The following is a 26,770-nucleotide window of genomic DNA, read 5'->3' on the forward strand; positions in this document are numbered from 1 at the left end:
GTCAAGGGTGCTCGCGTTCACGAGGCTTTCCATGAAGCAGGTTCTGCCTCAGTAGGAATGACTATTTGTGTTTGAGCTAATCCAAACTTCTTATATTCAGGCTTCGGGGTTGAGCCACCGGCGTGTCACTGCCTTGCCTTTTATGCCGCTGCTTGTCCCTTCTGTGTGCCGCCTGTGCCACGGGCCTGTTTCATGTACGGACATGTAGTTTATTTCAATATTGCAACTGAAGAACCCAAAGAACTCTTTATATTTTTTAATATCAAAAACCAAGAACAGTAATATAATAAATTATTGTAATTGACTGAATGGCCTCCTTTTCAATCAAAGTGGACAAACCTGTGCGACTTATTGCGCTGCGTGTGTTGGGTATGTTACATGCTCTGGCGTTGTTGGTCTTATATAAAGAAATGTGTGTCTGATAAACGTCTTTAGAGGGCGGCTAACCGCTCGGTATGCCACAGTTTTATACTGACTTAGCAAAAATCCCATAGAGACAGAATTGGACAGGAAGTTGTGAGACTAACGCAGAGCTAGCCGGGTGTTGTTGTGCGCAGAGCCCATTCTGCTCACTAAAAACACAAACGACACTTTCATGTCAGACAGAGAAACTAAAATCATCACAGTTGGATAAGAATATTTATACAATTTTATATTCCATGTAGGAGAATAGAATCCACGCAGGTGCAAATATATTTTTTCTCAGCGTTGCAAAGCCGTAAAGTTCATTGTGTGATTGATGCACCTTGCCTATAGAACATGCACAGAACAGTCTTTGTGAAAAGTCAGAAGCTAAAAATGTACCTGGTATGTTTATGTGAGGAGGGGCATGAAGGGCGGGCATGGCCTTGACTTTGACCAGCTCGACTCTGAGGCCCCTGGCTCCATGACTCTCCCACATGGCAACACGTTAAGGCAGCACAGTGCGATCTATAGATAGGCCCCGTCTGATGTCAACACAAATGAGAGTCTGAGGTGAGGAAGTGCAGTTGTGCACTTGAAAACTTGTACTGGAATGAGCATTGTCGGGCTCATTAGCAGAAGTGGTGGAACGTGACAAACACAAACGCAAATGTACTGTACACGTTTTTACGTATCTGTGCTTTACTTAAGTCATTTTTACAGAGGATACTTTTTACTTTTATTCATCAACATTTGAGAGCAGATATCTGTACTTTTTACTGCACTATGTTATTTGAACTGGACTGAAAAGTAGAAGTAGCTTTCGAATGGTTTGAAGTAAAAACACTATATTATATGGGCACTTCAAACCTTTTGCTTAAGTAGATTTTTATATGTGGAGTGTTTTTTTGCCCCTGTATTGATACTTTTACTTAACAAAACTGAGTACTTCCACAACCACTAATTAGTAGCTGGTTGTTTCTGGATATTTTCAATAAAGGTGCGATGTGTAACTTTATTTGGTGGAGCTGCTGGTCTGTTAAGCTGTTTATTTACCAAGAATGTTCCACACTAAACGCATGTCTCAAGTTTTATTTTTTCCCCCCATTACTGTATGTACATGTATTCTTACTGTGGGCACACCTCTCCACAGATCCGACCTGTAACATCCCTGGTGATTGGGGGGTATTATTATTCTACATTTAGTTCATTTAGTTCCCCAATCAGACAGAGATTGGGGAAGTAATAAACCCAAGATGGAATGAGAAAATAAAGATGTAATTTAATGAATGTAAAAGATTGTGAGCTAAGGAAACAGAATGGACACACAATAATCTGAAATATTTACACAAAAAGGTTATTGACAAAGGTCTAAACAGAAGTAACAAGCGAACAAAGCAAGAAAACCATGTATCATACAAACAAAAACAACAACGTGGATCTGAGGTCATTTTCACACATGTTCTGTGTGTTCTGTGGAGCGGCCCCAGAGTGCTCTATATTCAGTTCTGTTTTCTCCACCTTTGGGTCGGTTGTGTTCGCTCGGCCCGCAGCTCATTCTCCCCAAACACCACACCGTGAGCCACATGAGACGTGATTAGCTGATCGCGCACTTATTTCCATGACAACGGGCTTCAAGCGAACAGAGCCATGTGGATGCGCCTGCACACGCTCACTTCCCCCAGAGCTGCACACACTGGGCTTTTGGTAGATGCACCGTGAGTGTGTGATGGTGGAGCAGAGGCAGAGCAGTCTGAGCAGTCTGAGCAGTCTGAGCGGGGCACAGAGGCTTTACCTGCTGCACATGGGACAGTTCTATAATGTTGATCTGATTTACCTCGTCAAGCACAGGTCGAAAACAGCAGCTCTGCAGCGACTGTGACTTATTTGTTAATTGTTAATTTTGAAGTCATCCCGTTTGTTGTTGCCTCGCCCCTGTTAGATCGTCATGAAACCTGTGCATAAAATTGAAAATGAAAAGAGTTGTTACTTCAAGAAGGCAGAAGTTATGGGCTTTGATCCTTATCTGCAGCGGTGAGTCGCGGATAACACTTATAAGCAGCAGCATTCCCATCTGCTCTTCCTCAGCCACAAGCACTTCGCATCAGACAAGCCCTCAAAGCTTTCAAGAGCACGGCCTTTGTGTCTGATCCTAAAATGTATAACACCCGGAGAGTCGAAAATTAATTGCTAAACTGTCAGCAAGAAGGCTGATGTTTCTGATGTTTTCTGTTAGCATAGCTTTGCAATAATATATAATCTAGCATTTGCCAGCTGCTAACTACCTGAAACAGCTCAGCCTCGGTCTGGAGGGATTTCTGTGAGTCCACTGGTCCCTCCTGACCACAGTAATACATTTCTGGAAACAAATAGAGTCTTTGGGGATGTCACAGAAGAGGGATACTTTGTTTTGAGACTTTCTGTTTGCATTTCCCACAGTGCAACATGTACATTTTGTTCTCAAGATGGCAGTAGCAATGAGTGTGTCACTTCGGACCCATATAACACTCTGCACTTTTACCCTTCCTGCAGGCTACATTAGGTCGGCCACTTTAACATCACACTCACTGGTAGAAGCTGCTCTAGACTGTGGCTGCCACGTTCACACAATCGCACCGTTTGGCTTAATAATAGAAACTTGTCCATTGATCCCTTTTCAAAAATGCAGAAGTGATTATGAACATGCCTTCATTCTACATCAGCTCCGTCATGTCTCCACAAATACAATATGTATCATCAAATGCCATTGTAAGTCAAGTAATGATTGATCAGCCTTTATGTGGCCCAAAAAGGCAAACATTAAAACAATAAACAATGTTTTTAAATTACGGTAATCTAAAAATGAAAACCAGCAACATCACCTAGATTTAAAGGGTCTAGGGCCCTATTTTTTAAAACCACTGGTGAACACCAAGGGCTGAGCAGTGAATGAAAAATCAAGAGCATAAAACATTTAAGCAAACTAATTTCAGTGAAATGTTCAAAATTACAATAAAATAATAGTCTTTAAAAATTGGGATTGTAGTAATTAGTCTTGTCTCTCTTGTCCCTTGTCCTTTTCCTGATACGCCACGTTGCTCCTGAAAGTGAAGGGGAACTGCAAATGTGACCTCGCTGTAGAGTGAGTGTACTTTGGATCGGGCGCTTCAACTGGATTGCCCGCTCCGATGCCCCTTTGCCCGCCTCCGTCTGTGCTCTTTGTGTCTTACTCATTTATGCCTTATTTTCACTTCGCGCCGTGCAAATCAATGCTCTACAAGCAGAGATAATAAATCAAATTCCCACATTTACAAAGGAAACCACATTTTTTGTTCCAATTTGAAATACAATATAATAATTTACTCAAAAAATGACGCACATAAATCTACCCCATAATGAAAAAACAGCAACAAAAAAAGACATTGACGCACAAATAATTCACTTTTTCTAACTGTAATTCCACACTGTAACTATCCAAATACGTCTAACACAGTTGTGACAGGAGGACTTATTTCCAAGTGGATTTTGGTTAGTCGTCTTTACTTCCCTCTGTAGTGTTTGCATCTCCAACCCTAAGCTCCCCTTCCCCCCCTGCCCAAGATAATTTGACAGTATTTGAGAGATAGCTCCAGCGCAGGGTGAAGAGGCGCTAAAAGGATCGAGGCTGAAGCAAACAGACACGTTGCCATGGCGCATAATAGAGGCTGTCTCTTAGGGGGAAACGATCACAGAGCTACTGAAACATCTGGCTCTCACGCTGCTTATTTAGCTTAGTCGCCTTAGCATTTTATTCTGTTCACTGCAACATAAAATACATGTAAATTGTTTGGTTGAACTTTATAATAACTACACTTTCATAAGCCTTACTTAAGCATGAACAAATACTTAACGGCGGTATGGACGGTATGGATAATTTTCTTCTGCGTCAGCTCGAACTGTCTTTCTCCGTCTTCATTTTGCCCCGTACACTGAAGGAACTATATTATGATAGATCCATGCGCTTAGGCACGCGGAAACGTGGGGACGAGCCTGACGCGGCTGCAGGTGAGCGGTAGGTGCGTTTTATGATTGATACGTGGCAGGACTAATGATTTATCCACGCCACGAGGAAATATGATAAAAAAAAATTGATGAAAAAAATCATCCATACCACCTTTAATTAATAATGAACAAATAGTTTCATAATTATTCAGGCTTAGTAACTTATTCATTCTAGCACTACTTAGCCTGAATTAGTCTTAATAAACGATTTGTTCATCATGAATTAAGTCTTTGTTTATGCTTTAAGTACTTATTCTAATAAAATGTCATTTGAGTGCAGAACTTTATACCATGTTACTTTAAATTGTCTTTCTCACGCTCCTGTTGTGACTGTCATTAACATAGCATGTCTATTTCTAAAGGTATAATTCACATAGGGCGGCTCCATTAGGACAAAAACACATCATTATAATGATTCGTTTCATAGACGAAGTTGAGATCTTAGTTGCCTGGACACTGTCTTGGAAAAAGACATTTTGGCTTCTACAGTATTTCCAGCAGATCGATAATGATTTTCGGATGGAAGTCGAAACACCTTGAACATTTCTAAAACATGTCCACATCTGGCTCCAGGGGGAATAAGAGATTACATTGATTGACTGAATCATTCAGAATGACACCTCTCTTTATGGCTTACTGCGTTTAGATCATAATTAGAATCTCTATCATTTAAATTGCGTGTAGGTTCCATAGCAAAAGAAAAATGTAATTCTGACAACGGGACAAACGTTTTGAGAGCGAAGACGTTAATAATTGAAATGATGATCTGTAAATGTATTTGCAGAGCCCTAATTCCCACGTTTTCTGGGACCAGTCGACATAATCACCTGTTGACCTCTCACATTGCCAAAGATGCCGCTACAATGCTGAGAAGAATAAACCGTCTCCGTTTCAACCGATACACAAGTAATGTCCTTGATCTGTAGAAAACTGTATAAGGACCCAAAGCGTTGTGTTAGTCTCTGAGATTCACCCCACGGCTACACAAAGTAATAGCTAATGTCGGTATTATAATGAGAGAGTTCCATCTCGTTTTTTTCTTGACCTTTCATTTGAATAGCCCTTTCGCGTACTTGACTGCTAAATCAATAGTATATCATGGCGCTCTTTATTCTGCATGCAACAACAAAGGCCATGGCAACGCATTGTACTTATAGCATATTAGGATTCAAAAGGTTCTCTGCAATAACCGTGAGGAAAAATGCTGGTAGAAGAAGTTGTTTTGTCCCTGAGGAAAGGTGAATCAATAAAAATGCCAAATGAAAGACAACAGGAGAAAAGTATTCTGGATTTATGTTCTCTTTTTCTTTGGTGTTTTATTGTGGTTGGCATCCATAAAGTGTTACATTACCGCCACCTACTGTAGTTGTACGTCTTCAAAGTATGTTTTACGCTATACTGAGAATGAGAGAGAGAGAGAGACAAAGAGAGGGAAAGAGAGAGAGAGAACCTTTATGTTCTCTATACATCATCATTGTAGCCTGTGAAATTCTGTTTGTTTCTTTTATGACAAGACGAACAGCGACTTTAATGGCGTGAAAAATGACACCAAACAGAATGTTAAAGTGCTCGTCTCCATGGAGATGTTATTGTCTGGAGTTTTACACATCTCCATGAAGACATGCAGACGCCACCAGGCAGAGTTACAGGGCAGATCTGTGGAGAGGCAAGCCCACTCACAGCAAGAATGCACTGTGGAACGTGCCTGATGAAGGAGGGGCATTTCCATGGAGACAAGCAGGTCGAGGACCACACAGGACGGTTTTAGATTAGGTGTCTTTATTCGTACCCTTGGGTAAATTGATTTGCAATGGTTGAGAGACATCAAACATACATGCACACAGTATACAAACACAGAAATAATAAATTAATTAAAAAAACAATGAATGAATGAATGAATGAATTAAAAAACTACACTTTTGAAGTTTATGATGGTCCTCAAACTTTTCTGGCTGCATTTGAGACGTTCTTCAATGCTGCTGGAAAAACCTGTTGTGCTGTGGTTGAATACCACTTCTTGACTTGACTTTTTGAGTATTTAGCATGAGTTACTAAACAATCTATTAGAAAAGTGGGATTTGGCATTCATATAAGAGGCTCTGTCCGGCTTGCTCACTGTTATCATTCCTATATCTCTTACGGTAATTACGTTTAGCCCAGTCACTCTAAAAGTAATACAAAGTGACAGAAGATGCAACGGAGCAGATGACTTGACAAATGAAGTGAATCCTTAACTTGAAGACACCTCTATGTTTATAAAAAACATTTTATTAAACAACCAAAGAACATTCTAGGTAGACTTTGTGATTTAAAAAAAATATGCAGATAACTTAGATTCGTGGCATTATTGTAATAATCATAATGTATTAGCATTGGACACAAACAAGGTTATTTGGTGAAGTATTCACATAGTTATAAATGTTCCACCTGTACATAGCATGATCTTTAAAAGCATTTGTTGATCTTAGCGCTGTTTGCTAACCCTCACAAACTTTAATCAAACTTAATTCATTTACTTTATTTCATCAAAAAATGTAACACCCCAAACACACAAAATCATACCCCCCATAACAAAAGTAATGTGGATAGAAGTGCGTATGTTTATCCAGTTATAGCATCTGAAGTTAACACACTGTCATGACTGTTATGTGTGCCCCAAATGACTCCTAGATTTAACTTTTAACTTTTGAAGTCTGAAAACATTTCATCAGCTTTACTTTCAAGCATCACATCGTGTCTTTCCGTTGTCTTTCTGCTGTGACTGACCAGAATCTGGTTAATATTCACAGTACCTTCTCCTCTCTGCACTTGTCTGAGTCCTGCCTTTAAAGTTGCCTGTGGCCTGAAGTGGAGCCGCATCTGTCGCTGGATCCTTGGGCTAAACATGCGCGGGGTAAAGTTCTCCAGAGAGCCTACTCAGAGATGGGTTGCTCAAAGAGTGGAGAAGTTTGCAAAGTGGTGCTGTCTGGGTCTTGCTTCCTCCGGACCAAGTGCACTTCAGGAGAAAAAGGTCATGGTGTGGCCATTTTTGTCCATTTGTGTTAGATACTATTCTACGATACACTGTGGGTGAACAAAACATCTTTTAGTAATGGACTTGCAGGGAAAATCAAGTAAAGAATGTTGTAGAATTGTCATTTTGGAGCAGACATTTAGCCAAGATCTTGGTTAGGAGTAGCTGTACTTTTAAGCTAACCCTTTGTGCATAACGTCCCTAAACTTACATTTTAGTTTGCAGAATATTAATTCACTGACGCTGTTTAAGTTTCTGGCTGTTGTCTTCTCATTGTAATTATAAATAATTGTCATGGAATCAGAAAATGTCCTTGGGAGGAGACATACACCGATGCTATTCCGTAACACATAGAGAACACAATTCAACTTAGAATATGAAACGACACAGAAATATCAGACATTTGTATGGCAAGCTTGGGAGAAAACGCCGGGCTGTGTCAGCCAAGCCATTGTAAGGAGCCTGGCTGACCCTTCTGCGTCTCACCCCGTTTTTTCCCATGCTGGTTGGTTTTATTAGATATTCTGGAATAGGCGGGTCACATTTCTCATTGGTCAGCTTCACATCAAGGCACTTGGTATTTTTCCGTAGAGATCAAGCCTTGGGTAAACATTACCCAAACTCCTCTGGGCTGTCACCCCCCCCCTCGGGTAAACATCCTTTGGCCCATCTTTATGACCCCTTCACAAATGCAGTTTGTCACACACCCGTTCTTCTCTTAGACTAATGATGCAGATAAAATATCACTATTATGCAGATAAATTACATCACAGAAATATAACCATATATTCACATTTTATCACAATAATCCAGTTTGTTCTGAAGAAACAGCTTGAAAGTTAAAACATTAGCATTTAAAAAAAGCAATTTCAGATTTATCAAAATGACACTGAAATAAAGATGGTACTTGCTAAAACCAACATTTTCACAGAAGTTTTGTGCTGGTTTCTGGAGCGTCTCTTTTAGCGGATAAAAAAACAACCAGCTTTGAAAGTGGAAGATATTTTCACCTGCCTCTCCAGTTGTGCCCCCCATTATAGTCGGACAAGTTTGCTGCAGAATCAAACTATTTTACCTATTGCAACACTGACTATGTTTACATGCACTCAATGCTTGGGTTCTGAAACATTCGGAATAACACGTTTAGATGCGTGAGCAGACAGAGTTACTCCTTTATATATATTATACTTTGTACTTTGTACTAATCAATCCTGCATCCAAAGAACAGCAGAACAACAACAACAGCAGCACGGCGGATAATGAACAGTACGGGGCCCATAGCAGTCACCTTAGATTGCGTTTTGGTGCTAGTACCGACCCACCACCAGTACTTTACACTGCTCTGCCTCACGTTCTTCATTAATGGAAGGTGGGAACGTGAAGAAATAGAAAATAGAGTCAGAGCTGTGTCATCCATATCCACTTTTGAAGGATTGTTTTCCTTCCAGTAGCTTTTGGGTTCCAACTAAAGACATATTTGGCCTTGCGAGAACCATCAGGTCTAAACTAGGTCTGAAAGAGTTCTTAAATGGGACTATACTATTGCTTTACTAGGTCTAAACCAGGATTAACCCAAACAATGACAAAAATGTACTTAAGAATTCGCATACCACCTATAGCCGCCAATAAGATTAGAAATAACGCATAATTGTGCTTTAACGGAACTGTTGATATTATGTCAGATGAAAAGAGATCCAGTGAGAAGCAGTCTGCACATTCAGGCCTACACAATGTTGCTCTATGTGCAACAAAAGCATCTATCTTCCACAGTATACGGAGTGTGAAATATACTGTTTTGGTCAAGAGCAAAACTAATAGACTAATGTTACTCTTGATAGTGCTGCTACCCATAAACATCATCGTTCCATCCATCCATCCATTTTCTGCCGCTTTATCCGGGGCCGGGTCGCAGGGGCAGCAGTCTAACCAGGGACTCCCAGACTTCCCTCTCCCCAGACACTTCCTCCGGGGGGATCCCGAGGCGTTCCCAGGCCAGCCGAGAGACATAGTTTCTCCAGCGTGTCCTGGGTCTTCCCCGGGGCCTCTTCCCGGTGGGACATGCCTGAAACACCTCCCGAGGGAGGCGCCCAGGAGGCATCCGGAACAGATGCCCGAGCCACCTCAGCTGGCTCCTCTCGACGTGGAGGAGCAGCGGCTCTACTCCGAGCTCCCCCCGTGTGGCTGAGCTCCTCACCTTGTCTCTAAGGGAGCGCCCAGCCACACGGCGGAGGAAACTCATTTCGACCGCTTGTATCCGCGATCTTGTTCTTTCGGTCACTACCCAAAGCTCATGACCATAGGTGAGGGTAGGAACGTAGACCGACCGGTAAATCGAGAGCTTTGCCTTTCGGCTCAGCTCCCTCTTCACCACAACGGTCCGATGCAGCGACTGCATCACTGCAGCCGCTGCACCGATCCGCCTGTCGATCTCACGCTCCATCCTTCCCTCACTCGTGAACAAGACCCCGAGATACTTGAACTCCTCCACTTGGGGCAAGGACACCCCACCCACCTGGAGAGGGCAAGCCACCTTTTTCCGGTCGAGAACATCATCGTTATCCATCCATAAAACTTGTAGTAATTTAAAACATATTTAAAACAAGTCTTTCGTACACTCCTGTAATATAGTATGTGTGTTAAGTGAAACATTTGCGTTCTAGAAGTTTGACAATAGGCTTCAAAGTGAAAAACTCCTCACCAGCACTTTTCACTGTTGGAATAAAAAAGAAGCAAACATTAAATGCTTTAGTGCGTGATTCATTTTCAGTGCGAGACATACATTAGATTACCTTGACATACAGCCTACACTCTCTTTTATAAACAACATTTGAAACATGTTGTAAAATAAAATATATATTATATAAATATATAATAAAAATACCTCTGATAGGCTTGAAGTGAACCGTGCCAAGTCTCCCATCAAAATGGAAACGCCAGTCAGCACACTTCAACGTGGAGCACTTCCTGGCACAACACTGTGGGACTCTGCCAGCGACTTTAAGTACTGCATGGATCGAAATACTGATTGAAAAATATAAATAACATGACACATAAACAAATACCTAAACCAAATACATTTGAAAGTAGCAGTAGTGGTGTGTCTAGCATTTGAAAGGAAACAATAAATGTCCAATAGATCTATTAGAGAATGTATTCAAATGCATGTTTGCTCATGTTCTCTATTATTATCATCAGTTATAACACTTAATTCAATGCAAGAATACATCAGATACTCATAACATTTCCTTTCCCCCTCTGTTTCAGTGAGTAGCGTGGGGGTTGCTTGGAGGTAGTTAAGTGGCATCCAGCTCTTCTGCTCCTCTTTGTTGGCTGGTGATTTCTACACCTTTCTCTTCTTCAGCTCACTCCAGGCGTTCCTTTTCCATTATTTGGCAGCACGCCTCCTCCTGAGACGCGCAGAACTTGAATTTCATCTTCTTCACCTTCTGGGACATTACATCTTTCTCCTTGGGTTTCACAAACATGCTTTGGATGCAGCAGCAGCCCACTCTTTCTCCCTCTTCTCCAACAAGGTCCTGATGGTGCCAGTTTCATTGATTTCTTTTCCACTGGAAACGTTATTTTTTGCTACATTTAGGCAATCACACTTTTGGGCAAGTTGCTGTGTAATATTGACTGTGATTGGTTGTACAAGTAGAAGATATCCATAGTGGCCTCTCGTATGGAGCATTGCTTTCACTTCTTGCAACTCTGAGACCTTTTAGTTAGTCTTCTACCTTGTTTTCTTGTCGGCCTTTGGAGTATGAACTTTTTTTTTCTCTATTGTCTTTGTAAATTGCATGTGTGGCATATCAAGGGTTAACAGTTATGATAACCACATAAAAATTAATCTTAAGTATAAAAATGTTATGACCAACAGCTCCACCCCAGGGATTGCAGTTGGAGACTAAGGATGACGACCATTAAAGGACACACAGATAAGTGTGTGGCAGTGTTTCCAGTTTCTGTTGATTTAGAATGAAATGGAAGGATTCACAGAGGGAGGCCAGTGCCCCAGTGGAAGTGCCCCCATCACATGTCTGTGGGCCTACAAGATGCAGCAAGTGCAAACAATCACATGGCAACATTTCTACAATCCAGGTTCTACCAGAGGCGCTGCATCCCATTAGGCAAACCAGGCAATTGCCTGGGGCCCCAGGCCACTAGGGGGCCCCCGCAAAGCCGCCCGTGCGCTTAATATATGGTTTATTTCTGGTTGTGCTTAATACTGACACAGGATTACGTCATTTCTAAACTTCTTCGTGTGCGCGATAGTCGACACTGCCCCTAGTGGACGTTGTCGGTATAAGTTTCGTTTTTCGGCCTCATGCGTTCAGTCAAGCATGTCCGGCTCCGGCAGTGCAGCTACTGACAAAAACATTCCGTTTTCTGCCTTGGGGTATCTTTGTCCGTAAATTGAATGTTATTCTGTGTTATAATGTTGTTCTACGTTTGCATGTATAAACTTATGTCAAACTTTAGCTTAATCTGTACTTCCTTTGAATGTTGGTTGTTGCAAGCTGCTGTGCATGTAGCCTTGTCACATTTTAAGCTAGGCTATGTGTTCAGACCTTTATTTTCATTGCTCTTATATGAATCTGTTCATGTACAATTGATGTGAAGGTACATTTATAAGGTTTACATGTGTTTACATGTGTTTTTATGTGTTTGTTACAGTTTTACAAAATTCCAATTGTCAAAGAGACAAGTTGTGGGGAAAAGCATCTTTTACGGACTACGACAGTCTGAGGACTACGAAAAGTCTGAGGAATAAAGTCTGGCGGTAATGCAACAATTGGATGCCAACCGCCATAAAACAACAACAACAACAACAACAACAACAACAACAACAACAAAAGCATCTTAAAAGACATTAAAGACAAGTCTTCTCTACATGGTCGTTGGACTCTCTTTTTTGTATGTTCGCTATCTGTCTAGCCCTGGTAGTGACACCACAGTGAGGACAGAATAGACCGCGAATATTTTTTGTGAACACTGGTCGGTAGGGCCCCCTAAGAATTTCTGCCTAGGGCCCCCACACTCCCTAGAATCACCCCTGGGTTCTACATTGCTACAAACAAAATTGGACTGTCCCCACACAGTTTAAGTCCACACACATTTTGCAAAGAGCCCAGAGAGAGCTTCCCCTGCTTTCCCTTGTGTAATCTGAGGCCTACTGCGTGTCTGGTGCATCAGTCTAAGTAATATCAATGCATTTGATGTGGTTTGTCATATTGTCAGCTTCTCACCTTTCCGACTTTAAACTCCCAAAAAAGTCTAAAAGTTGGAATTCACTGTTCACTGTTGTTCACTGGTGGAGACAGGGTTCCTTATCTCCTTTCCCTTGACATTAAATTAATTAAGTGTTTGGCTTTATTAATATAAATATAAATAGGTAAAAAGTAAATTATATTTGTTTTTAAATTTAAACTACTTGAACACAAAAAAAAAAGCCTTGGGATTTTACTTCAACAATCCAATAACAACTCATTATTGTTTTTTCAAAACCAAATTCTGAAAAGAAAATCCAAATAACTATTAATAGACTGACCGCCATGCCACACATGTGTTAAAATACACATTCAAACATTTAATTCTAAATGGAAGCATTGGTTTGTCCTTCAATATATATCAACTTTCACATTTGATTTTATTGACACGCACATGTAATAAATCACCTTTCAAATAGTGTTTTAGATACTATTTCTTCATGCTAACAAATGATATATTACATACAATGAACATACAAGAAAAAATGGTCCAGTAGTCTAACTGCCGTGGACATCCATCTCACGTGCGCACTATCACCAGAGCCCTACACCTCGCCGCGGCGCCAAGACGACTTGCTGCTCTCATTGAAGACGACAAGTCACGTTTATTCCCATTCCCTCTGCCCTTTTTCAACACCCTCGACTGCATCCAAAGAATTTATTATCATTTTCCACAGCAATATGAGATTCAAATGATTCAGTCCCCACAATATATGTAATTCAACTGATGGCAGTGGTTAGTGTTAATGAAGATATGTAAAGTGCCATGTTGTCTTACAATAAGTGTTGAGCTGTCAAACTCTCGTTAGTGAGATGACAACGACAAGCCCTCAGTGAGCTGTGAAAAGCATATCAAAGTGTGAGGAAGTCTTAATAAAAAAGTGTAGAGAGGCAATTATGAGTTGTAGAAGTAAAGTGAAGTAAGCCTGTGTTTTCTAATGCTATCCAAGTAACTAATCCCTCCACACGCTCTCTACGGCCACTGTCTACCTTATCATTTTTCTCTCTCTTCTCCTCTTAAGTCCAAAGCCATCTGCACCTGAGCATGCCGTGTTTGAACTCACACTGCACAAATTAAATGTGATTGTAAGTGTACCCTTAATTAAAACTGTGAATATTTCAAGAGTATTATAGCAGAATCAGGGAAAAAAAGCATAATTGTCATTGTCAATGCACTATTCACAAACCAGGAATGTGCTTCAACAAAATGGTCCAACATAAAGCAATGGGTAATAATATTAAACGTATAGTATGGAAAGAACAACAGTGTAAAACAGGGTGTGTAGTGTCAGCTGTGATCTAACCTGCTCGCACCTGAAGACGTACAGGTCCTTGAGGGATGGGAGGCTGCAGCCGATCACCTTCTGTGTCAGCCCTTGGTGATGGAAGAGCAGAGGATAAACTCAGTGATGGTGTGCGATGGTGGTGCAGAGGACGCAACAGGAGTCTATGGTGGTCAAGGGAGAGTCTCTCAGGGAAGGGGCCTTGTTGCCACTGCACTAGGGCACCAGCCGGTCCCCCCCTCCCCCCTGTAGTAGACTTGTCGCAGTCCAAGATTAGACCGATGAGGGTGGTGTCGTCCACAAACTTGATCAGTTTCACAAAGTTGTAGCTGGAAGTGTAGTATGCACATGGAGAAGAGCAGAGGGGAAAGTACACATCCCTGTGGTGTCCCTGTGCTGCTAGTCGGAGACATTCTTCCACAGCTTCTGCTCCGTCAGGAAGTCATCAGCAAGTGTCCTTTCACCAAATAAGCAATATATTTATTTTTTGTAAATGCTTCAAAATATTATGCTTTTGAATACATTGATAGAGCAGTAGTTGAAAGAATCATACGCAAAATTTCAGAATATCAATACTTCTTGATCTCATAGGCATTATCATTATCATTATTAGATTAAAATGTATAGGGAATTTGAAACCTTTTTCTTTGTTTCAGTTTTTGTTCCATTTAGTGAGATTTGTTGAAAAGAAAGGACATTTTCTGGTTATTTCCAGACTAATTTATTAGAGTGTGCCTCAAGAACAGGAAATAAAGTTTTATTGTTTCAATCTCTTCAAATAAAATTGCATAATTTCATCCGCAACTAATTTCCCCCAAAGCAGCAGGACTTAACTAGCTGTGTACCAAACAATACAAATGAATGAAAGATTTGAGATACAAAAAGGCAAAAAATTATGAAACAGAGAAAGGATCCCAAATGAGTTGTTGTTAAGGTTTTCCATAAACTACACATCACTTCCATTTACAACTGTTACATAGATATATATGTGCGTTCAAGGGAGAAGGCTAAACTCAGTGGGATAGACAAGCAGCTGTTGATTGCTTAATAACTGCACAGATGGGAAATGTAATGTCATTCTATCGTGCAGAAATGAAACAAGCTTGGAGTGCTATTTCGACAAGGGAGAAGTTCTAAAACATGATTCACAAAACTATTTACTAAAGCGCGGCGCAAAGAGAAATGCATTTCCAAAACAAATGTTAGTTAAATAGACTGAATCTCTTGTCAGAATTGCATGGGATGTTTTAGCCAAATACTGGATAGAGATTTAGGCCCCGTGCTGCCAATGTGATAAGAAGCTTTGGAATAAAGAGTGTATCCATGGCACAAGAACAATGCTTGGAGCTGGCCGTCATAATTTAAAAGAACAAAACATAAAAAAAAGTCTTTGTTTTGCCTGCTCTGTTTTTGAAATGTTGATTGACAATGGTGTAGTCATACTTCAAAAGTGGAGTGTACACTAACTAACTACCACTAACTACTAACTACACTTTGTTGTTGCCTCTTTTGCTGTTTTTTTTTTTAAATTTTCTATGGAAGAGCTTGTTTGATAGAAAGCTCAAAAACAAATACCTCAGACATGACACGAATATATTTTGATGTGTCACAGTTTAGTTTAAAATGATGTATGTGAATATGACACATAAGAACATGTTAAGTTTCTTCTACTGAAAACAATGAGAGTTTATAGAGTTGTTTTTTGAGATCACATACCTGTGTTCATGACGTTGTGTGTGTGTGTGTGTGTGTGTGTGTGTGTGTTTCTTGCATGCCAATGAACACTTTGCGAGTTGTGGTCCTTGCTACTGAACTTTCCAGTCCTTTTTTTTCCTCACACAGAGAAGACATGAAATCTAGCTACAAAGTTATACCACATCCCACTGGACGAGGTAATGCTTTCTGCTGTTAGACCACCAGTCGGATGACTCGCCCGCTGTTTCTGAGGTTAGACTTCCATTAGACATCACAGCGGCTAGGATAAGAATATTTTTTATACTTGACATATTATATAATTCCTGCATGTTTGCTTTATCCAACTAACTTGAAGAAAAAAAAAAGGTCATGTCTTTGCATCACCTTGATTCTGCTTCGACAATGTTTGTGTGTGTTTTAATCCCATGGAGAATAGTAAAACTCTATTGTCTGCATGCATTTTATTGACCTGGAAGAAAGAGCCACATTTGTAGTTATGTTACATTTTGGGGTGAGAACTCTACTTTGCATTGTCTCAAAAAGCTGTTCTGTGCATATGCCTGCATGTAAATATGATTTGCCAAAGGATTTGTGAGAATTAGGAATGAGTAAGAATTGTTGGTGAAGGTTTCAACTAGCAGCCTTCTTCTTCTTCTTCTTCTTCTTCTTCTTCTTCTTCTTCTTCTTCTTCTTCTTCTTCTTCTTCTTCTTCTTCTTCTTCTTCTTCTTCTTCTTCTTCTTCTTCTTCTTCTTCTTCTTCTTCTTCTTCTTCTTCTTCTTCTTCTTCTTCTTCTTCTTCTTCTTCTTCTTCTTCTTCTTTTTCTTTTTCTTCTTTTTCTTTTTCTTTTTCTTCTTCTTTTTCCTTTTCTTTTTCTTCTTTTTCTTTTTCTTCTTTTTCTTCTTTCTTTTTCTTCTTCTTTTTCTTCTTCTTTTTCTATTTTTTCTTCTTCTTCTTTTTTTTCTTCTTTTTCTTTGTTTTATGGTGGTTGGTCCAAGTGTTACATTACCGCCACCTACTGTAGTTGTGCATCTTAGACTTTATTCTTTAGACTTCGAGGCCCGAGGATATGCACATAACCATTTCTTGCACAAGGTTGAATTTAGCATTCTCGGCAGAATATCGTTTCAGTCCAGCTAACCTCAACTTGACCCATTGCTAACTCTTTAAATTTGGCATCTCTTCCCATGTTTTTCTCGATTTCGATGGAATCCAACCCAAATATTTGGACCGAGCTGAATGTGTAATGTGTTTATGTTGGTTATATTACTAGAAATGGGCTCAAACTTCCAAACATTAAACCTTAGCTCACGTCACATTATCTCAGCACAACCTCTTAACCCTGTTTGCAGGAGTGACACTCATATATTATGCATCGGTGGATTCTGATCTGTCCAGCCCTCAAATATATTTTATATTCATATCTATTTTGTAGTAACAAGCTGCTAATAGTTTCACAGTCAATAAATAGTCATTTCGACATTCTCCATTCCACACAAATCTAATATGTAGCAATGTTAAGCATTGGGAACTCTCTGTTGGGGGGCTATGCTAGCAAATGTATCACAATTAGGGGGTTAGGATTGGTGTTGGGATGATGATTAGGGTTAGTTTTAGGAACAGGTCATTTGGTTGTGGCTTTGAGACAGGTTAAACCCGGACCAAACCATCACTATGAAACCAACTGTTCAGTAACTGTTTTCCCAACTTTGTGTGTTTGTCGTCCAGATTTAAGTTCCATATCAAAAGAAGATGAAATTCTGTCAATATTTAAAACTCCCTTCTAAGGCCCCAAACAAAACAAAAGGCCTTATCAGACACATTATGGGCAGGAATGATTTGCTAAATATATTGTACTTTACCTTAGGATTGTTCATATACTTGACTAACAATGGATTCTTGTTACTTTAAACAATTCTAGCGTTAGTTTCAGTGTAGTGAACCTTTTCCCTTTGTACAGATAAAAGGTGGAGACTTACCAGAACCCTGTCAAAGGAACTGGATAGGGCTTTGTGACAGTTTACAAAATAGACAAAATGCGGAATATCTAGAGAGTCACATCAAGCATGGTCTTGTTTTCCATACACTCCTGGGATGCCATTAGCTGCAGTAATTGAGGACACATTTAGACGTCGAAAAAAAACTGCAAAAGCATGAAATTGGTTCTTTTTTCACATTATAAAGTCTGATTTCCCCACTTACTCAATCTGTTAGCTCTCACCCTCAACAGCTCAGACCTGCAGGGAAAAGACCAACCTGCCTGATGTCCCTGCCGTGTTGCAGTGTCACATTTGGGCCTTGAACACCGTCACAGGTCTGCCTCCGCTCAGCGCTGACACCCAAACAGACGAGACGGAGGAAATAAGCCGTGGCATGGCATCAACAAACAGCTGTCAACCGCCGCTGCGCTACACAACACCCAGCGTCACGACAAATAGGAAGGGACACACGGACAATTGGGTGACGGACTGCCCTAGCACAGGTGTGGGAAATAATCAAAATTTTCTATGTCAGAGATGTGATTAATGAGTTATCGGTTGCTGGGATCAAATGCACATTTTGGCCGCCATCCTGTGCCTCTGTAGCTAACCTAAAACATGCACATTAAGCAATCCTGTCCCAGCTAAGATGTTGCTTGGGCTCTACAACACACACTTCTTCTAATTCTTTATGAAGAGTCAGTCTGGTCACCACGTTCTCCGTCACGCGTCGAGTCAAACTCAAACAGAACCGTGCAATCAGATTTGTTTGTGTCGGTGAAACATGTGAAACAAAGGATGTTATTGGCCATCTACCATTTAGAACTAAATCAAATTTCTCTCACCTCAGATTAACTGCGTTTTGTGCTTCACTGATTGATCCGTAATGTTTTTCGCAATGTTTTTCCCTGTGACATATTTTTACCCTTCCTTTTTTTCTCATAAACAGCCTTTTTTTTAATGTCCCTGATTGGCTAATTCGCCTGTCAATCACCGCCATCTGATTTTGCGGAGATGAAAACAACAGTGACCATCAGACTGGTATTGATCTGTAAAAAGCTTGAAGCGATATCATTCTAGACTTTCCAGGCAAGCTAAGATGGTCTTGACAGGTTGTCCTTAGCGGCACTAAAGGAACGGTCAAATACAGGATGAAGTATACTGTACTTTAGCTTTCACCCTCCTCAGTTTTGCTTGTTGTGCCTGAATTTGAAGATAAAGACTCCTAGAATGATACAGACTTTAAAATATAATGCAGTTGTCTCTTATTTATTTACTGTTTTCTATGTTGGATTCTCTCTTGCAAAATTACATCACCCCCCAGGAGCCTTCGGGAAATCTGTTTGGAAGCATCCATCTTTCTCTCTGCGTGACATATAAATGAGTTCACCCAATTAAGCCTAATAATCACAGCCTCAATCAGCTCCCGTTCATAGCTGCAAACTCCTCGCCGTCGCCGTTTTTGTCATCATAAGCGCGCATTAGCACACGTTTTGAATTATGCACAATTACGATGTGTTTTTTCTTGGGCGGAATCGCAAAGGCAATCAAATGGAATTGCACGGCGGAGGTTTTAACAGAAGATTTATGCCAGTCGTCTCTTCATAATGCAACCGCACTTGTTTCAACTCAAAGATATACAATCATTTGTATAATAATTTGTATGAAAGCTCCATTATGAGACGTAAATGTGCTGTATAATTGACAATTGTTTTAATTTGTCAAATAGTTTATTAGAAATCTAATCGTCACACGTGGCCCTCTTGTCTCTTTCGAATTTAAAATAATGTTGATTGTTTATGTGGAGCTATTGAATGTCAAAAGTCCAATTGTAACTTTTGAACACTGCCACCAAAGTGTTATAGTTATTATTATTTATTTATTTTCCAATGAGCAGACTACATTCATACAGTTACTCTCTGGTGAGTTTACATTCCTGCTAAACTAAAGGTGTAACTTTTCTGGTTTGCCATCTGTCTACATGGATCGTTACTGCTGCTCGGCCTAGAATGTTCCATAGTATGACATCTATTCAATTACAAGTGTTTTATTGCAAAAAACACACAAACAAAGCATGAAAATGATGCAGTTTTACCATGCGCTGGTTCGCTTTTCAACAGAGCCTGTATTTTGGCCTGGTGACGTCTCCTGCTCGTCTCCATAGCGATGCATAACAAAGGGGGATTTTACACTTGCACAAACACCACATTCAAATTGGGACTAAACCCAGAACTAAATATAGTCAAGTCCAGGACCAAAACTAAGCCTACATCTCAAGCATGTGGCAGACGTTCTACTTGGAAATTACAGGATGCACCTATTGAGATGTCAGTTTTATTTTTCTGTATCATAATGATCCACAAGCAATGACATCACTGAATCATAACGTTTTACATTGCACTGTCCTGAATCAGCCATTATCATTACTGTGTGTCTGTGTGTCTGACACTCGGACCTGCAGTGTGGGGGCGCCCCAGGGCACTGTCCTCGCGCCCTTTCTCTTCACCCTTTACACTGCAGACTTCAGACATGACACGGACAGCTGTGTCCTGCAGAAGTTCTCTGATGACTCTGCCATCATCGGACTCATCACGGACGACGATGCGGAGTACAGAGGACTGGCGCAGGACTTTGTGGACTGGTGTCAGCGGAACCACCTCCTCATCAACGCGGGGAAGACCAAGGAGATGGTGGTGGATTTCCGCAGACGCCACCCCACTGCCCCCTCACCAGTGAACATCCAGGGACGGGACATTGAGAGAGTGGACTCATACAAGTACCTGGGTGTTCATCTGAACCACAAACTGGACTGGACTCATAACACAGACGCACTGTACAGGAAGAGCCAGAGTCTGCTCTACCTCCTGAGGAGACTCAGGTCTTTTGGAGTGACAGGGCCACTCCTGAAGACCTTCTACGACTCTGTGGTGGCATCAGCTCCTGTAGGTGTGGCCTGCTGGAGCAGCAGCATCACAGAGAGGGAGAGGAAGAGGCTGGACAGAGTCATCAAGAAGTCCAGCTCCGTCCTGGGCTGTGCTCTGGACTCGGTGCAGGAGGTGGGGGACAGAAGGGTCCTGGCTAGATTCACATCTATGCTTGACCATGACCATCGCCCCCTGCAGGACACTCCGTCCGCTCTGGAGAGCAGCTTCAGTGAGAGACTGATCCACCCTCGCTGTATGAAGGAAAGGTTTCACAGGTCTTTCCTTCTGCTGCTGTCAGACTTTATAACAAACACTGTTAGCCCTGAACATGTGTCATTCAGCTTCATACTCATGTGCAATACTGTCATGTGCAATACTGTCATGTGCAATACTGTCATGTACAATACTGTCACAATCATGTACAATGCTGTGACATGTCAATCATCCTGGTGCAATATTTTCTGTCCATATAACAGCTGTAAATAAGAGTGTTATTATTTGTTTTATTAAAAGAGTTTTTATACGTTTTTTTAAATTATTTACTTCTGTGGCTAATCTGTTTCTGTACCTAAGTGTTGCAACACTGGAATTTCTCTATTGTGGGACAAATAAAGGATATTCCATCTTATTCTTGTATCATATTTGAATACTATAAAAACATTGCATTGTATATGGCCGAAACCTAGTCCTATAGTATTGGTGGCGTTCTATCGTGGCCAAAGTGGTTGTTTGTTTGTTGTGTGGTCACAGTTGGACCATGAAAAACCCTGTGCTGAACGTTTGAGGTTTGTTGTCATTTAAAAATTAAAGCCCAAACACGAGCAAACCTGTTCCCCACAACTTCTTCACGCAATTCTCATCACAGCATGAAGGCTAATGAATGCTTGTGTAATTGTGTGTTTTGTCATTTATTATTTATGACCTGTTGGGAAGAAAATACGGCATTTTCATAGTAAATATCCAGAACACAATGACATTTTCAATGTCATTGTGTTTGTTTAATGTGCGTTTTCTTTCTTTTTTATTGTTTTTACCTGGATTCTGAAGCAAAGATTGAACTGAATAATGGCCAAAGTGACTGACAATTACTTAACTTAACACCTTAATAAGTAGTTACGCATATAGTCAATATTGTCAATAAACAATTTGTTCATTATGATTTAAGTCTTTCTAAAGTTTTATTATCATTATTTATTAAAGGCGGTATGGACGATTTTTCGGCAATTTGAGAACGCAGGCGGAAGTGCGCATGCGCACTCCCCCGTGCGGACTGATACAACACACACGTGCGTTTGTTTATTAGCACAACGGAGCGCATCGCATCGCTCGTCTCCCGTAGATTTCTGTCCACTTCTGCGTCAGCTCGAACTGTCTTTCTCCGTCTTCAATTTGCCCCGTACACTGAGGGAACTATATTATGATAGATCCATGCGCTTAGGCAAGCGGAAACGTGGGGACGAGCCTGACGCGGCTGCAGGTGAGCGGTAGGTGCGTTTTATGATTGATATGTGGCAGGACAAATGATTTATCCACGCCACGAGGAAATATGATAAAAGATTTGCCATACCACCTTTAAGGTGTGGTTAGTATAAAGTAGTACTTATTCCAGTACTTATTCCCTTTACTGACCCTTTACTGACCCTTAGGGTCAGTAAAGGGACTAAAATGATAATGTCGCAGAGTGGACTTCCTCACAACGTAATTGGTCTTGTGGTAGTTCAACGCTCTCTGTAAGTTCATAACATTTGGACTGACTAGTGCCACAAAGACTGTGCGTGGGCTAAATCTTTTACCGTGTTTTTTTAATGATGCCTTTTGACACTGCCCTGTGGCAAAGACGAACTGCCCGGGTGCATAAAGCTCAGAAAATTTTGTGAGAGGCTCCAAGATATAGAGATTCCAAGCTTGAACTGAACATAGATGCATTGATGAAGGGCTAATTTGGTAAAGAACTACATCTGAGGTCAGTTAATCTTTCAAGCGTGAATTTAGTAGTGGCAGAAGTGAGTATTTTGGTCAAGCTGCTGGACTAAGAAGGGTTTCTCTGACTCATAGTTGATGACAGTCATTACACACAGGAAATAAGTAGAGCCAATTTACAGTGAACAAAATTGTGTTGAAGAAGCTACTTAGATGAGCCTTTACTCTTAAAGCTTTTGTCCAGTTGACAGAAATAGATTTTCTTTTGCTTTGTATGATATATATACCCTCTTCTTTAACTGTCAAAATTGATTTTTTTCTCTTCTATATTATTATAAAGACAGTTTTTTGTAAATGCACAGTTCAACGATCGACTTAAATACACCTTTTTAAATGTCAATTTTTTTCCAGAAACATATACAGTAGAATTCTTTTGCTCCTTCAGTCAATGCTCTGGCTCGCTCGTCTCCTCTTTTCATGCACTGTAGATGTAACCTTGGGCTATAGGGCACTGTAAGATCACTCGGCACATTGTAAAACACAGTTCATATCAATGCAACACACACACGCACGCTAAACCTCTCCGCCACCAGCGCTCAGGGTTAAACTTTTGATTTGTGTTTTCGACTCCGTTGTGTAGACAGAAAGCGGGCCATAGGCACTGACAGATGTATTTGAAGCAGTCGGCAATGTTTTTTCCAAAGGCGGCGCACACGGAACAAGCCAAAGCGGTACAGAGTCTATCCGTTGTTGTTATAAGATAAAAAGGACGGAGAACGAACGGTTTAAATTCGCTGTATTTCTTTGCCGACTTTGAAGCGTCGAGTTGCATGTTACGGCGCACGCTCTTCTCACAATGTGCAGGGAGATGGTGATGTGATCAAACCGGAGAGCACGGCTGACACGTTTGGCAAAATAGTCCAAAATAAATTAAAAAAAAAGTCCAGCCATTGTGATAAAACAGCCGTCTCCGCGCAACCTCAAATCCAAAGTACGTTTATATATTTAAAACTTTTCAAAGTTTTGCGCAGTTTTCTCCGGGGTTCGCTGCTGATGCCCTCAGAAGCTGAAGATTGACTATATTTTATTCATTATTTTCACAAACAAGAGGCAAAGTCGTTTTTCAGTATCATCATCCAGCGCTCGTGTCAAAGCAGTCGTCGTGTATTATGCATCCAAAACTGCCACAGAACATTACCGTTTTATGGAAAAGAAAAACGTGTGAAAACAATGTTAGCAGAGTTCTCCGGCCGCTGCCTTTTCAAGCTTGTCACGTCGTCCATCAAACATGTGGCTCCTCAGAGAAAGCGCCCGGGCTCCCGGTATCAGACAAACCACGTTAATGCTTTATTGTTCTGCAGACTCCTCAAGGCTCCGAGGACCTTTTCCACCTTTCCAAGCTAAACTCAATAAATGGTGAAATTATAACTGTGAATGCTCATCATGGAATGTAAGTTGTTTTCAATTGTGGTTAGATTTAACTTCAGGAGAAAACGTAATTTTTTTTTTTTTTTTTTATATCAGTGTTATGCATATGAAATTGAATATATCTGGCAATATTTCCTCTTCAACAAATTGCAGATGATTTCTTTTGCATGTTTTGAGCTTACCCCGGTGACCCGTTGGGTCAGTTGATACGCAGTGAAAATGTGTCCTATCACAATTATGCAGACGACACTCAGATCTATGTTTCACTATCGGCAGGTGACTATGGACCAGTAGATTCACTCTGTCACTGCATCCAACAGATCAGTTTGTGGATGCAAAACAACTTTCTCCAGCTGAACTCAGACAAGACTGAAATAATCGTTTTTGGCCCACAGAAACAAAAAGAAAGTGTTAGCGGTCACCTCCAGAGTCTCGCTCTAAAACCTACAAACCAAATTAGAAATGGGGGTAATAATGGACTCAGACTTGAACTTTAATTGCCACGTCAAATCAATAACATCAGCAGCTTTTTACCATCTAAAAAACATTGCCAAAATCAAAAATATAGTGTCAAAACCAGATTTAGAGAGACTTATCCACGCGTTTGTCTCCAGTAGATTAGACTACTGTAACGGCCTGCTCACTGGCCTCTCCAAACGAGCTGTAAAACAGCTGCAGTACATCCAGAACGCTGCTGCTCGGGTCCTGACTAGAACCAGGAAGTACGATCACATTAGTCCTGTTCTCAGGTCTCTGCACTGGCTCCTGTGGCTCAGAGAATAGACTTTAAAGCAGCTCTGCTTGTGTACAAGTCTCTCCATGGCCTAGCACCAAAGTACATCTTGGATATGTTAGTGCCATATGAACCATCTCGGACTCTGAGGACCTCAGGGACCGGCCTCCTGCTGGTGCCCAGAGTCAGGACTAAACATGGGGAATCTGCATTTCAGTTTTATGCAGCTAAAATCTGGAACATTCTTCCTGAAGATGTGAGACAGGCTTCTACTCTGACAATGTTCAAATCTAAGCTAAAAACAGTTTTGTTTAGCTGCGCATATGACTGAAAGGATTTTTTCTTTGCACTCTTCTCTTTTGTTTGTGATTTTATTAGTTTAGAAAATCAGTTGGATTGATAATTTTTAATTTAGTTAATTTTATTGTAGTTAATTTTTATCTTTGCACTCTTCTCTTTTGTTTGTGATCTTATTAGTTTAGAAAATCAGTTGGATTGATAATTTTTAATTTAGTTAATTTTATTGTATTTCTGTTTCTGTAATTTCTTTGTGATTTGAATGCATTTTTCCTGCTGTGTGAAGCACTTTGAATTCCCTTGTGTATGAAATGTGCTCTACAAATAAACTTGCCTTGCCTTGCCTTGTCGCGTCCCTCCGCCTTCGGGTGGGGACAGGTCTCTCACTGTTGTGGCGGCCTACGGGCCGAACAGCAGTGCAGCGTACCCGGCCTTCTTGGAGTCCTTGGGAGGGGTACTGGACAGTGCACCGACCGGGGACTCCGTTGTTCTACTGGGGGACTTCAACGCCCACGTGGGCAATGACAGTGACACCTGGAGAGGGGTGATCGGGAAGAACGGCTTCTCCGATCTGAACCCGAGCGGTGTTCAGTTATTGGACTTCTGTGCTAGCCACGGATTGTCCATAACGAACACCATGTTCAAGCACAAGGGTGTTCATCAGTGCACATGGCACCAGGACACCCTAGTCCGGAGGTCAATGATCGACTTTGTTGTCGTGTCATCTGACCTCCGGCCGTGTGTCTTGGACACTCGGGTGAAGAGAGGGGCAGAGTTGTCAACCGATCACCACCTGGTGGTGAGTTGGATCCGCTGGCGGAGGAGGAAGCCGGACAGACTTGGCAGACCCAAGCGCATTGTGAGGGTCTGTTGGGAACGTCTAGTGGAGCCCTCTGTCAGTAGGGTATTCAACTCTTACCTCCGGGAGAGCTTCTCCCATGTCCCGGGGGAGGTTGGGGACATTGAGTCCGAGTGGACCATGTTCTCCGCCTCCATTGTTGATGCGGCTGCTCGGAGTTGTGGTCGCAGGGTCTCCGGTGCCTGTCGTGGCGGCAACCCCCGAACCCGGTGGTGGACACCGGAAGTAAGGGATGCCGTCAGACTGAAGAAGGAGGCCTATCAGGCCACTCTGGCTTGTAGGTCTCCGGAGGTCATCGACGGGTATCGGCAGGCCAAGCGAGCCGCGGCTCTTGCTGTCGCAGAGGCAAAAACCCGGGCCTGGGAGGAGTTTGGGGAGGCCATGGAGGACGACTATCGGTCGGCACCAAAGAAATTCTGGCAAACCGTCCGGCGCCTCAGGAGGGGGAAGCAGTGTCTCACCAACACCGTTTATGGTGCGGGTGGAGGCCTGCTGACCTCGACTGGGGATGTCGTCGGACGGTGGAAGGAATACTTTGAGGATCTCCTTAATCCCTCAGTCACGTCTTCCGAAGAGGAAGTAGAGACCGGGGACTCAGAAGCTGGCTCATCCATCACCCAAGCTGAAGTCACTGAGGTTGTTCGCAAACTCCTCGGTGGCAGGGCTCCGGGGGTGGATCAGATCCGCCCTGAGTACCTAAAGTATCTGGATGTTGTAGGACTGTCTTGGTTGACACGTCTCTGCAACATCGCGTGGCGTTCGGGGACCGTGCCTCTGGACTGGCAGACCGGGGTGGTGGTCCCTCTGTTCAAGAAGGGGGACCGGAGGGTGTGTTCCAACTACAGAGGGATCACACTCCTCAGCCTCCCGGGTAAGGTCTATTCCAAGGTACTGGAGAGGAGAATCCGACCGATAGTCGAACCTCGGATTCAGGAGGAGCAGAGTGGTT

This window comes from Eucyclogobius newberryi, unplaced genomic scaffold (genome assembly GCF_026437365.1).
Source record: "Eucyclogobius newberryi isolate DKJ021-1_F unplaced genomic scaffold, fEucNew1.0.hap1 SCAF_12, whole genome shotgun sequence".
Classification (NCBI taxonomy): Eukaryota; Metazoa; Chordata; class Actinopteri; order Gobiiformes; family Gobiidae; genus Eucyclogobius; species Eucyclogobius newberryi.